The following is a 14,468-nucleotide window of genomic DNA, read 5'->3' as shown; positions in this document are numbered from 1 at the left end:
GACTTAGTGTCCCTTCCCTAGATTACACTCGCATGAGTTGCTCGAGTAAGCTAGCCATCTGAGTTATGTTATTCTTAACATCTTCCAGCTCTTTTTGGTAGTGGGCCTCAAGCTAAGCCCTCTCTTTATTCTTAATTCTTTTTCAAAGCCTAGTATTATAGACTCTGATAGAGTGACCTATATTTCAAGTATGTTCATGCAAATTCAATAATTCATAAATGCATATGGATATATGATTATGCATGATGATGTATGTTGGATATGGATTAGCTATACCCCAGGCTGATATATGACCATTATTCTTGTATAAACATGTAAAACCCCGCAAAAAAAAAAAAAAGTTGAACTAGTAAATTCCTAGGAGTACTGATTCATTAAATTCTATGGATCCCGAGTCCAAATCTTCATAGACCATAAAAGTTTGAATTATCTAATGTTGCAAAAAGAGTTGAATATGCAGAAAAGGAGATGGATAAAACCCATCAAAGACTATGATTATACTATAGAACACCATCCTAGATAGTGAACGTGGTAGCTCATGCTCTTAGTCGCAAAACATAAGTGACTTTGAGCAAAACACTAATATGGGAGGAATGAACACTAACAAAGTTGAGGAGATTGGAGGCTCGGTTGAACATGAATTCCAAAGGGGTATTAATAGCAGAGTTAAAGGTACCACCAATATATCGAGAATATATATTACAAGCATAACAATGAGATAATGAGGTATCAAAGATGAGAAGTATAGTGAATTCCAGAATTGAAACCCCCTTTTGAATTGCAGATGATAAAGTGATGATGATGAGACAACACATGTATGTACCTAACAATGAAATTGTTAAATAAAAGATCTTGCATAAGGCATATGAGTCCAAATTTACAATACATCCCAGTAGTACTTTTAATGTCTCGTAAAATTCAATAGATTCATGATATATTGATTATTTATAACATGCTAGAAATGGGGTGATTTTTTTATATATAGTATCATGTTTCATTGATGCATTGTGTAATACCATATATCATTTCAACCATTAAACATCATTAAATGATTCAATACATCACACATACATATAACGTAAAATAGCATTACAAAAGGAGACACATTCTCATTGTATTAATAACATGAAGTGTTCATACACGCCATAATCCACATCCACGACTTTGAAAGTTATCATCATAATCTTTTACAAAAATGCAAAATGACGATTCGTAGCTATTACATAGTTATTATAAAATGCAGGTCGCCTATTTATACTATTACATAATTTATCACAAAATACTTAAGACAGTTTCGAAGCACCATGGCTATGAGATGTCCCTGTTACAAACCAAATTCAATGTAAGTGTATAAATAATTTCTTATAATATAATTGGATAATGGACATATACTTGTAATCGTATTAACAATTTAAATAGGTAGATTCTCATTAATAACTTCCTATTAAGCCTGTCTTTAACATTTTACTTCATATCTTCATGCGACCTTACACTGCATTATTTTCTTTGATCTATATACAACATCAATCAACAATGTGTATCATGGTTTGGAAACTCTTGTACTTTTGGCATCCTTCCATGAATGATTGTTCTTTCCTAACTATGGTCAATTTGTTTATGATTTTTAAACATTAATTGCAATTATAATTGACATGTTATTATTTTTAATTTAGCTTATAAATAACTACTTTAAAAAAGCAATTATTGTTATCATTATTAATTAATGCTAATCTCATTCAATTGTCCCGATTATCCAACATGGATACTAGTAGTATATCATTTAAAAAAAAAACATTTGGGATATGATTTTTCATAAATTTTAACTTTAGAATGATTAGGTTTTTAGCCTGATAAGATAAGTATTTCCTTACGAAAAGGAAATTTTCTTGAACCTTAGACAGACCAACAAATAGAAATACGACTTTAGAAAAAAAACAAGCAATCAACAATGCAGTTTACCATCAGTAGGGTCCACTAGGGGTGATGTATCTTTCTTATGCATAAACTCCTTTACCCAGACTCTTGTAGACCATTAGTGTAAGCCTCTAGAAAATGAATGCATGAAATTAAATAAATAAAAAAGAAACCCATTAGTAAAAATACAAAGCTTAGCACAAACCATGAAACATACATAAGTGAGTAAGGAGAAATTAGGGCCTAATATGGGAAAGATAAGATGAGAGTACTAAATCGAAAAGGCATGAGTAAGTGAGGGACACAAAAAAAAGGGGAAAAACCCATCAGCCCTAGGATGAAAAGGAGGGCTGATAATAGAATAAGAGGAAGAAAAAGGAAGAGACACTCTTCTCTTCAGCGCCTATTCTCAAAGAAAAAGTGGAGAAATCACATGAGAGAAAATGAGGGGTTTAAGTGAAGATTTAAATAAAAAAAAACAAAACAAATTGAGGAAGAAAAGGAGGGGAGGTTGGTAGCTGTAGAAGGGAGATGAAGAGAGGCCAAAAGATTTGAGGGAGAAGAGGTTTTGAGGAGCAGAAAATACAGCTAAGACAAACCCAAAACCTTCTTAGACCAATTTTTAAGATATTGGATGAGTGTTATACAAAATATTAACTCTTAGATTAGGGTTCTTGAAGAATTTTCTATGGTGGATAGAAGTGAGAATAGAGTGTAAAAAAGGGAGGAGAAGAAAGCTTGATAATGTTAGAAGATATTGAAGAACAAAATGAGTCATGGAAGGCTTGAAGCCTTCGACCAGACATGATGAAGATGAAAGAGGGCATTTTTTCATGTTGAATTATGTATGCATGTTAAAATAAACAAGTGTAGGATCATACAAAAGACCATGGTGTGTTGAAACTTGAACATATAAACAAATTTATGTGGTGCAAGCTCTTGTCAAGTTTAATTTTGAATGTGTAAAATATTAAGAATGATCATTTCTAGGAAATAACTTGTTTTTGTATACAAAGGATGTTAGAAAGAAGGGAAAAAATGCATGAAAATGATTGTTTGTGTGTTAGGCATACCAAATAAAAAATCAGGACAATGTTGTTAGCTAACTTGTGACAAAAAATTGATCTAGTTAAAGGCAGATTTAAGATATTACCCTTTTTAAAAGTTATGGAATTGGATGTTAAATTTTCAATGGGATTGGAATTACCCAAATCGGAGTTGTACAACCCTAGATATAGGTAGAAACCCAAAGATAGGTCAAACTGGAAAAATTTAGACATAATGTGCACTAGACCTGAAATTGAAAATTTAGGTTTACAATTGAAAAATTTAAGGTAGATGTATTCATGAAAAATATGGTCCATGATGTTAACGTTTACAAGAAACAGATCTTACTCCATGTGGAGTTATGTAACTCCAGATGGATAAAACACTAGAGAAGGGTCAGACTGTATATTATAAGACAAAACTATGTGCCATGGTATTTCGACAAATTTAAACTTGTAAATAGAAGAACTAGGTTTTAACCTCTTCATCAAAGTTGTGTGTTTGTGACTTAGCTTACTAAATAAATAAACCCCAAATAAAATCGAGTTCTACAACTCTAGTGAGGAGAGAAACACTAAACAGTGTTCTTGTGCATTTTCATGTATTGTTGAACATAATGAGTTTTAATATGAAGCCAAAAGCAGTGTTTTTTATATAAAGAATGAATAAGTAAATTTTTAAAGAATGTACTAATGGAAAATATTTTTATGGTCTAGGGGGAACACCGAGAATAAGATCTTCTATCGGTGGAGTTGACTCGACTGGAAAAACAGGTAAGTGAAATCTCGCTTACAACTCAGGGAGTTAAATCTAAATTTTAGATTAATTATAAATGCTAAGCATGAAAGTAATGTGGATGAATCGTAATTATGATGTGAAGTTAACATAATTGAGTTGCTTTCGCAATGAGCAAAAGCCAATATTGGGATTGTTTTTGAAGTTTTTGAAAAACCAATAAATTTAAGTTGCTTTCGCAATGAATGAAAGCCAATTTTGGGATTGTTTCTGGAGTTTTCATAAACCAATGAATTTGAGTTGCTTTTGCAATGAGCAAAAATCAATGTTGGGATTGTTTCCAAAGTTTTCAGAAACCAAAGAATATGAGTGGCTCTCGTAATGAGCGAAAGCCAATGTTAGGGATTATTTTTGAAGTTTCAGAAAACCAATGTAATGAAATCGCCTTCATAATGAGCAAAAGCCAATTTTAGGACCACTATCGAAAATTTTGGAAAAATTATGAAATTGTGGTTGTTCTTGAAATATACGAAAGTTTAATGTCTAGAATGTTTCCACTAGATTGGTAGAAGTAAATAAAGGGAGAGATGGGTTGTTGAAATCACTTATAAAAACTAGTATAGCAAAGTCTCCATAAAATTTCGATGATTGAGCATGTTCTAGTTATTTTATTGATGCATGTGTAAATGTCGGGTGTATTATCGTGGAAGTGTAACCATCATTCATGAAATCTTCTATGAGATTGGATAGGAATAATGTGTACTCTTGTTATCGTTTACACTTAAAAGTGAAGCTATGTTTGAAATACAAAATACGCTTAATTAATCAATGTTGCAGAACCTTCGCATATTGGTGGACCAAGTAATTAGGCGATCAACAAACTCTAGGAAATTAAAAATTTCATTGTACATGTAATTAATTTTGTTCCCTAAACTAAAAACTCTTTCCATTACTTCCCTTTTTTAATGATGTTATCCTATCTATGTTGTTTTATGTAACGGAGTTCTTAAGTAAATACTTTATGTAAGACGATATTTATTTACCCTCAGTATAAATTGCCATGTGCGTTTAGATTATACTTCTCTCTCTCTCTCTCTCTCTCTCTCTTTTTCTCTCTCTCTCTATATATATGAGGTTGAGATTGATTTATGGTTAAGATAATATGGAATGAGTTCTAAGATGAATGGTTACAAAAATTATGAAATAAAAAAAATTATCGATAACTTCGTATGTCTTTTTTTAAAGGAAACTTTGCTAAAATTTCAAAAAAATTGACTATCAAAGAGGAATATGATGATGTGTACAAAAACAATTGCCATGAAAATAAGTCACAGACTAAACGTGTACTCGGTTTAAAAATGTGAACTTATTGTTGTAATTCCATATTTAACATCCTATGAAAGATGGGGGATGTTACAATTAGGTTTCTTAGTGACCATGAGACTGGATGGCTACTCCTGGACCATATTAATCATATTTTTATTATTATTTCCCAACACTTCCAAAACCTTTTTTTGACCTAGGAGCCATACCCTTCATTCGACACTGTGCATGACACGATATAATGACAACTCCGTTAGGAACCTTTTTGGTTAGAGTAAGCTTTGTTGATTGTTATTTGTTTTTTATGCCTTGCTTTATTGTGCCTCATTTATTTGTTAGTGATTTAATTTTAACATGTATTTTTTATATATATTATTTATGCATAAGTACATTGAATATGGATTCATGCCACCATGCATTTTAATTATGAGAGTATAAACCTAATTCTAAATTAGGTGGGGGGTTATTGGTCTGCCTCATTACTTTTAGTTGAGGTTCAGATTCCTAAAACATCCAACTATGATTTGAGTTACTTAGATGGAATTGTTATACGATCAAGCTGGGCTGGGAACTAGACATCTAATGCAAACCCTAGCGGAATTTAATAGAATTCTTGAACTCAAGATCTATCTAATCCAAGTTTGATGAAAATAGGATGAGCTTATATCACAATGGAAGACCTGCTCTAAGGCAACAAGACTATAAACCAACTCAATCACAACGCCTACACCTAGAGACGAGCAAAAGGAGTGTAAATTCACAAGAAATATTGGTCAATTCTATGAAGAGTTGAAAGTTCACTCAAGAACCTAGATTGACAACTAAAGGTCAACAAAAATCAAAATATTATTAGGCAAAAAAGAGTGCTGAAAATTATTCTAAAGAGTATTTATACCCCAAGTCAAAAACCTTAATTTCCTTAATGGGTCACATATAAAACCAAGCTAAAACTAGCCAAAAATAATTAAAATAAATAAAACAAACAAGTCTAAAACCCAAACAAGTGTTTCCTCACAAAATAAATAAAGTTTAATAGCCAACTAATTTAATAAGACAAGTTTGGTTATTTCCGCATTCTGTCTAGCAGCAACAAAACCCAACTTCAAACAGATGGTTCTCTGTCGTTTTAAAAAATTAGAAGTTGTGCCATATACTGTTGGAAAGATATGGAAGTCTAGTTTCCAGACCAACTATAATCACCTCAAAATTCGACCTGTAGCTCTAGTTATGATAAAAAAAAGGTAGCGAAAGGTCAAACCATCCGAATCTAATCTTCTTCTCCCAATCCTTGTGTAATGGTCTTGGTTCCACCAACAAGTCCCTATTGAACATGAATAAGATTAATAACGGCTTGCTCCTTGTTATTTAATATTCTCTTGAAGTCCACCTTAGCCCACGTATCTTAAAGAAGTCCATTGAAGATCTCTTTGAACCTCTTAGCTCTAAGCCTTATAACTAGACCAACTGGAACCTTTAATGAATCCTTTGGTGCTTGGATCGCATCAACATCTCAAGCTTTTGATCCATATATGGTAGGCTTATTAAATCATCTAGACGAGAGAGAACAATATGTTTAAAGTTGGGTCTAAAATCTTTCAACAAACTAGCATGAGTCCAACCCATCTTTCCAGGTTCGGATGATGACATGACAACTCATTAATGATATGATAAGCATCCCGCATTATTAGAAAACCTCTCTAGAAGGTCAAGGTCAATACACAAGTCATTAAAATTATATTAGTATAAAGAGACCTTAAAGTAATTTAATTAGGAATTAATTATTAACCAAGAAACTTCTCCACCTCCTTAATTCCATAAAAACTAGCCCTAATCTAAAAAAAAGAGAGATCACATTCAGAATGCACAAGAAGAGAATGAGAGGTTCTATAATTCTTTAAGAATTTTTTTTATCTTTTTTCATTTTCCGAATTTGAGACAAGTTTAGTTTATAATTTTAAGAAGTTAATATTCTTGGGTTTTAAATTATCATGAGGATTTGTGCTTAAAATTATCCTATTATGATACATGAATATCTTATATTTTTCTATGATTAAACTTGATTATTGATGACCTCAATTTTATACAATGCATAATATATGTTTTTGGTTTTAAATTTATTACCAGCAATTAGTCTATGATAGATTCATGACTAATTAACTTAAGTAGCAGAAATATCTAATTTTCAAACCCATATTTGATTATTTCTTACTTGGAAAACATAATTATTAATTAAATTAACTCTCAATATATGTTTAATTATCATGAATCATTTGCATCTATATTGATTTTAATGCTATCACGTAATTAAATATTGCATGTTGACACGATCAAAAGATTGATGTCTTCTCCCAAGTACTGGAGTGTCGAAGTAATAAATAATGCGGCAAGACCGGGGTCAAACCACAGGGAGGTTAACTGTATAAACTACAAATAAAGAAATAGATAATAACAGAAAAGGAGTTGAAGAGAGCTTTGAGATGTGATATTGATACAAGGATTAAACAAAGATAAAATAATTGTCAAGGTTAGAGGATCCACTAATGGTATTTCAAACAAGTATAGTATAAACTCTTTTTATTACTCAACTGGAAACCACACACAAAGAAGGTTCCAATTAGATTATAAATTGTTAACATGATTACATTAGTTATCTTATTCGAATAATGCTAATACTTGTAAATGTTATCAGGAATTTATGATTATAACTTATGTTAACAACAAATCAAGTTCCTTTCATAGCACAGGTGTCGGTTATACCATACAGTTGGGCTATGAAAGTGCCAAGTATTTGTTGTACTAAGGGTTATATAACATAAATCTAGATTAACCATTTAACAAGCAAAGTATTAAGAGTGAATAAGATAACAAATACAAAACATGTTAGTATCAAACATTAAAGTCCATGTTGACTTTATATTATACTTATTCTTACACTATTAATATAACCTTTTCACATTGACATAATAAACTTAGCTAAACATAATGAAAGAGAGAAACATAAATAAACAAGATAAGAATATAAATAAGGTATAAGTTAACTAAGTAAAGGAAATGAAATGAAATGCATAAACAAGAGATTAATGAAAGCAAAACATAAGCATTACAAAAAGAAAGAGAGCAAGAACATGATCTTGATCTAAAAACAAAGATACTTAAATGCATGGCAAATGCCTCCTTTTATAGGCTAAAATTCAGAACTATTAAGTTGATGACTAATTGTTGAGTGGGTGGTCAACTTTTGACTTGGTAGCAATCCTTATCTTTTTATCTGAACAAAACATCATTGTTAAGTTAGTTTATAATTTATGCCCTATAATTTATGAAAAAAAACCTTTGTGGTTTCAAAAAATATATATTAAATTTGATGGTGTTTATTTTAGTAGTATTTTGTCCCCAAAAAAAATACCTTTCTTATAAATCTTTCTATTTTCTAAAACAAAAGAAATTGGGAAAGACATAAACTAGAAAAAAATGTATAAATTAATTTTAAAATGTTAAATTAGATATATAATTATAATAAAAAAAACTAGAAAAATACGATAACCTTTGCCTTTCCCACATTTCAATGTAGACTCACACAAAGTTTTTTAAGATCTTATCAGATTTGTGGTCAAACTTTTTAACTTCATCCTTTTTGTGGTCAAATTGAAGATCTTCTTCAAATTTGTTAAGCAAGGGTAAGATTGCAAGAAAGGGGACTACTGTAACAGTCTGACTGTACGACTTGATCAATGTTAAAAGATCCCAACATATCCTCTTAATTTAAGGGTAATATTTTTTTTAATTTACCAAAAATTCAGCAGAGTTTTGTTTGCATTTAGGACATCCCAAGTTATCGACTACTATCAATTTACTCAATTAACCCGTCATCACAAGGTCCCATAATTTCGGACTTTATATCAAACATCATAATTCAACACCTCATACAATCCACACAATATATATATCCTACAAGTAAGTTCAATATAAACATAGTCCACATATCATATCATAAAATTTAAAAGAAAAGGAATACTAACATGCAAAGAAAGCATTTACAACATAATAAGTTTTCTTAAACATTTCAAAAGGGTTAATTACAAGATAACTAAAATACTACAGGCTAAGCTGAACTTTTATAAATATATCAAGGTTTACACAAAAGTATACTACATAAACATGTTAATTCCTTTTTGTTTAGTTAAATATTTACATAAGCTTAACAAACTAGAGTCCTAAACTAATGATTTCCTTGGATATTTGATGGACTTGTTAATATATATATATATATATTCTCATGTAATGTATACGAATGAAGTATTAATTTTCTATTAGATTCATAAGAATTCTAACAGAGAACTTATATTTTGCTTGTAAATCTTTTAAACCCAATTAACACTCATTTGCATATTCTTAATTTGAATACTCTTATTTACTTGCATCAACCAGGTGACCTTACAAAGTCTAATCTTGTAATTCATTTCCCGGCAATCCTATCACGGATGCCATTAGCTGAAGCTAATCTTGTAAATCATGTCCCGACAATCCTAACACGGATGTCATTAGCCGAAGCTAATCTTGTAAATATGCTAGACTTTATTTATGCTGAACACGATATTTATTGTAATTGCATTCGCTATATCTGTTACTGTCTAAACACTCATCAGATTTTTAACTATATCTATAGTTCTAGAATTCCATTTTAAGTGAGATTGATCTCGTTAGAAAGCTAGGACACGAGGTTAAAAGTTCTTTGAGGAAGGAAAACCCAGTTCTGCCTCCAAGATAGTCAAAATTGCTCATCAACTAATCAGTCCTACTGCCCTATAGAATCAGTCATGACTCAGTCTCGGTTGGTAACTCATAACTGTAGTTCTATATCTCCAAATTGAGCAAGATCAGTTTCCTTGGTTAGCTAACATCCAAATCTACAATTTCTATGAGGAACCCAATCCTAATTCCCTCATCCTCTTATCCGAAATCTCACCAAAAGTTAGAAGACGAGTCTGTCCAGATTCGTCACCCCCTTCCCTTCACACAATACTTTCAAAAACTATATGCCACACATGAATTAACTTAATTTTAACAACAAATACTTTTTTTTTCAAATTCATATATAAGAACCCTAACCTATAATTCAATATCAAATCATCAATTCATTATTGAATTTTAAATGAATTTTTAAGATCATGTTTAGAACATCTTATCCGGTACGAATTAAGATTTTGATCTTCAACCAGTTGAAGATTTTCAACTCTCTCCTTTCTTTTCTTCTTGTTCAATTTTCTTGTAATCCCTTGCACACAAGTGTTTATTGTTGCGATGTCGCGGTCGCACAAATTAATTACTCTAGCTTAAAACACACAAGATAGTATAGAGCAAGCAAGGGGTCGATCTCACGAGGAAGTTTCAAGTCAGATTTTTATGTTGTACGCTATGTAATTGGGGGGATTTGGTTTGTGATTATCTAAACTATGGCAGCAATTAAACTAGCAAACAAAATCAATTAAAACCGAAACTTATCAAGAAAACAAACCTTGGTCGCAAACACATATCCACCAACGGAAATTAGAACCGATCCTTGAAACAAAAATTGTAGTTTATGTTCTGAAATTTTATCTTTTTTTAATGTTGATTAATTAACGGATCCGCCGTATAACTAATCCTAACCAATAAACAATCAAAGTGTCCGCACTAATGATTCAATTTAATAGTAGCTTTAAGAACTAGATAATTTCATCAAGATTAACATACAAGCTGTCCGCAGCTTGTGTCACTTTGTTCTAATGTTCTCCCTAAGTTCAATAACGTAGTTCCGCCACAATTATCAAGCTTAGTTGCTTCACAAGTTCATATATCACAACTTCGGTTTTGATATTAAACTTAACAATAGATTGTTCACAACAATAACTTAGAGTCCGCTCTAGCAATCATCAACAACAATCATAGAAAATATGCATATGAAAACAATCATACTCATTCATAACATAAACTGAAAATAGAAGGAAGAATAAATCTCACGGTTCTTGAAATCCGAAGGTTTGTTGTGTCTTTGCAACCAAGAAAAGAGCTTAGCCTTGCATAACTATTGAACAACTATTTCTAAAGAATAAAAAGAGCATGATTTTTTTTGGGTTTGTAAAGGAGAGAATTTGTGTTTATTCTCTGCTGGCTGCTGCCTCCTTCTGCTCTTCCTTTTTTCTGCTGGCTGCTTCCCCTTCTCTTTTTCTTTTTATATGCTAAGAAACCCTAGTCTCTATTTTACAAAATAATCCTTCCTTAAGTTGACAGTTTACATTTAAGTACTTCAATAACTATTTTTCCTAAAAAGGAGAAATAGCCTTGCATGAAATCTTCAAACTCTGACTTAGAGGAGCTAAATTGCTGATATAAAAACTTGGATGTCGGTTTAGATGCTTCGGAATGTAATTTGGACTCGTTTCTTCACGAAACCTGTTTGCTGGCAGAATTCAGTTGTCATCTTTGGAAAATCATATCTCTCTCATATGACATCGTTTTTGGCTGAAATTGGGAGCGTGGATAGGGCTTTGAATTAGAAATCCAAGAAAATTGAGTTTGCATCAATTGGACTTCTGTAGCTCCATATATTAAATTTTGAATGGCCAAAGGTCAACACTGGCAGAATGCGAGATTTAACTTTGCAGGATGTGATTTCCATGATTTTTCTCCTTTTATTTTTCTTGCATTACATTTCCAGAAAGGTATGGATGTTAGCTTTTTAGTGCCACTGGAATCACTTCATTTTGATCTCTAGAACTCACGCTCTGCACAAAACATCGACTGAACGTTAAATCTGCTAATTACCTGCAATTTACTCCTTTTTGCATCTTTCATCCAAAAATGCCTTCAAAACATAAAACAAAGAATATCAAGGCATTTTATATATAAAACATGGACAAAACATTAGGTAGATGTGGGTGAAACTATCGAATAATATGGTTACATTATTTATCCCATCTATAAACCCTTAATCTTGGATGAGTTCTTGAAATTTTAGTGTTTCTCTCTTAATTTTGCAAGAATGGATACAAAACTTCCTATTTTCTTTCCTTATGGTTCTTGCAGATTTTTTGGTGAGGAGAGGGTATTTATACTATATAATTTCCCTTATTTGCATTTAGGCCCCCTATTCCTTTAAGTGTATTATTCTCTTCAATTACATCTGACCCTCAACAGTACTGGATTTATTATAATGTCTTGAATTATTTTGCCCCGAAATTTATATTCAAAAATTTCTGAATTCTTATTTTTTTAACCATATGCATGAATTTCTTCACTTTTATTTATTTATTTATTTATTTATTCCTGGGGTTTACATTCTCCCCTCCTAATAAAAATTTTGTCCTTGAAATTAGAGTTATGTACATGAGTTTATAAACAACTCGGGGAATTTTCGTCTCATTTTTTATTCTCTCTCCCATGTTTCTTCCTCAATTTGTGAGCTTCGCCATAAGACTCTGATGATGCGAACTTTTTTATTATAAAGTTCTTTCTCGCCCCAATCGAGTATTTTTATCGGTCTTGCCTTAAGTGTTAAGTCTTCTTTTACCTCCACTGGCACTTGAGGTAACACTCTCGAAGGGTTTACATCGGTTTTTCACAGCAAAGAAACATGAAATACATTGTGAACCTTGGCCAACTGTGAGGGCAAGTTTATTTCATATGCTACAAGTCCGATACGTTTTCAGATTTCAAATGGTCCGATAAACCTCGGAGCTAACTTCCCTTTCATGTCGAATCTCAGCATGTGCTTCCATGGAGCTACCTTTAGAAATACTTTGTCCAGGACAAAATTCAAGTGGTCTTCTTCGAATATCTGTATACTTCTTCTGTCTATCTTGAGCCACCTTCATTCGATCCTTAATAATCCTCACTTTTTTAGTAGTGATTTGTAGTAATTCTGCCCCATACAACTTTTTGTCCCTAACTTCTTCCCAACACAAAGGTGTCCTACACTTTCTACCATAAAAAGCTTCAAATGGGGCCATTCCAATTGTTGTCTGATAACTGTTATTATACGTGAATTCTACTAGTGACAGGTGCTCCTCCCAGTTTCCACCAAATTCCAAAGCATGCCCTTAGTAAATCCTCTAAGATCTGAATAACTCTCCCAAATTAGCCATCAGTTTACGGATGAAAGGCAGTACTGATACTCAAATTTGTTCCTCAAGCACGTTGTATGCTCGGCTAGAGATGTTAAGTAAATCTTGGATCTCGATCTGAAATAATTGATGTTGGACTCCATGAAGCCTTACAACTTTGTTCACATAAATCTTAGCGAACTTGTCAACTGGATTTGTCATCTTTACAGGTAGGAAAAAGAAATACTTAGTTAGTCGATCCACAATGACCCATATTACATCATTTCCCATCTTTCCTCTGGGTAGTCCCGACACAAAGTCCATTGTGATCATCTCCCACTTCCACTCAGGGATTGGTAATGGTTGTAACAGCCCTGCCGGTTTTCGATGTTCTATTTTTACTTGTTGGCAAATACTACATTTTTCCATGTAGCCAGCCACTTCTTTTCTCATATTTGGCCACCAGTAGTATTGTTTCAGATCCTGGTACATCTTAGTACTACCTGGATGTACTGTGAACTTAGACTCGTGAGCCTCTCGTAGTAACTTTTCTTTAAAGGCTTTGTTGTCAGGCATATACATACGTCACCCCAACATCACTATTCCATCATCACCCATTTGAAAAAGAGTTTCACCCCCCAATTCCAGTTTGATTCTTACTTTTAACACTTCATCATCAAGCTGTTGTGCCTCTAATATTTGCTCTTAATATCCTAACTTCACCTTTAGTTGAGCTATTAAGGATCCTTCCGGACTCACATTTAATAGTACCCCCAATCTTTTTAGCTCAATCATGGTTTCCTCATTCCAAGTCACTGGTCCACCCCTAATCACCTTGTTTTTACGGTTGAGAGCATCCACGACTACATTCGCTTTTCTTGGATGATAATCTATAATACAGTCGTAGTCTTTAATTAATTCCACCCATCTTTGTTGTCGCATATTCAATTCCTTCTATGACATCAGATATTTAAGGCTCTTATGATCCATGAAAATTTGAACCCGGGATCCATATAAGTAGTGCCTCCATACTCATAAAGCAAAAACTATTGCTGTCAATTCTAAGTCATGAACTGGGTAGTTGACTTCATGAGTCTTTCGTTGTCTCGATGCATAGGCAACTACTTTTCCATGCTGCATTAGGACACAACCCAATCCTTTTCTTAAGGCATCATTGTAGACTACAAAGCCTTCTGTTCCGGATGGAAGGATTAGTACAGGGGTAGTAGTAAGCCTTTTCTTCAATTCTTGAAAGCTCTCATCGCACTCCTTTGACCACTCCCATCTTTTGTTCTTCCTGGTGAGTCATGTCAATGCAGTTGCTATCGTTGAAAACCTTTTGATAAACCTTCTATAATACCCTGCCAA

This window comes from Populus nigra, chromosome 7, assembly GCF_951802175.1.
Source record: "Populus nigra chromosome 7, ddPopNigr1.1, whole genome shotgun sequence".
Taxonomy (NCBI): Eukaryota; Viridiplantae; Streptophyta; class Magnoliopsida; order Malpighiales; family Salicaceae; genus Populus; species Populus nigra.
The sequence above is the reverse complement of the archived record's forward strand: the minus strand, read 5'-3'. Positions refer to the sequence as shown.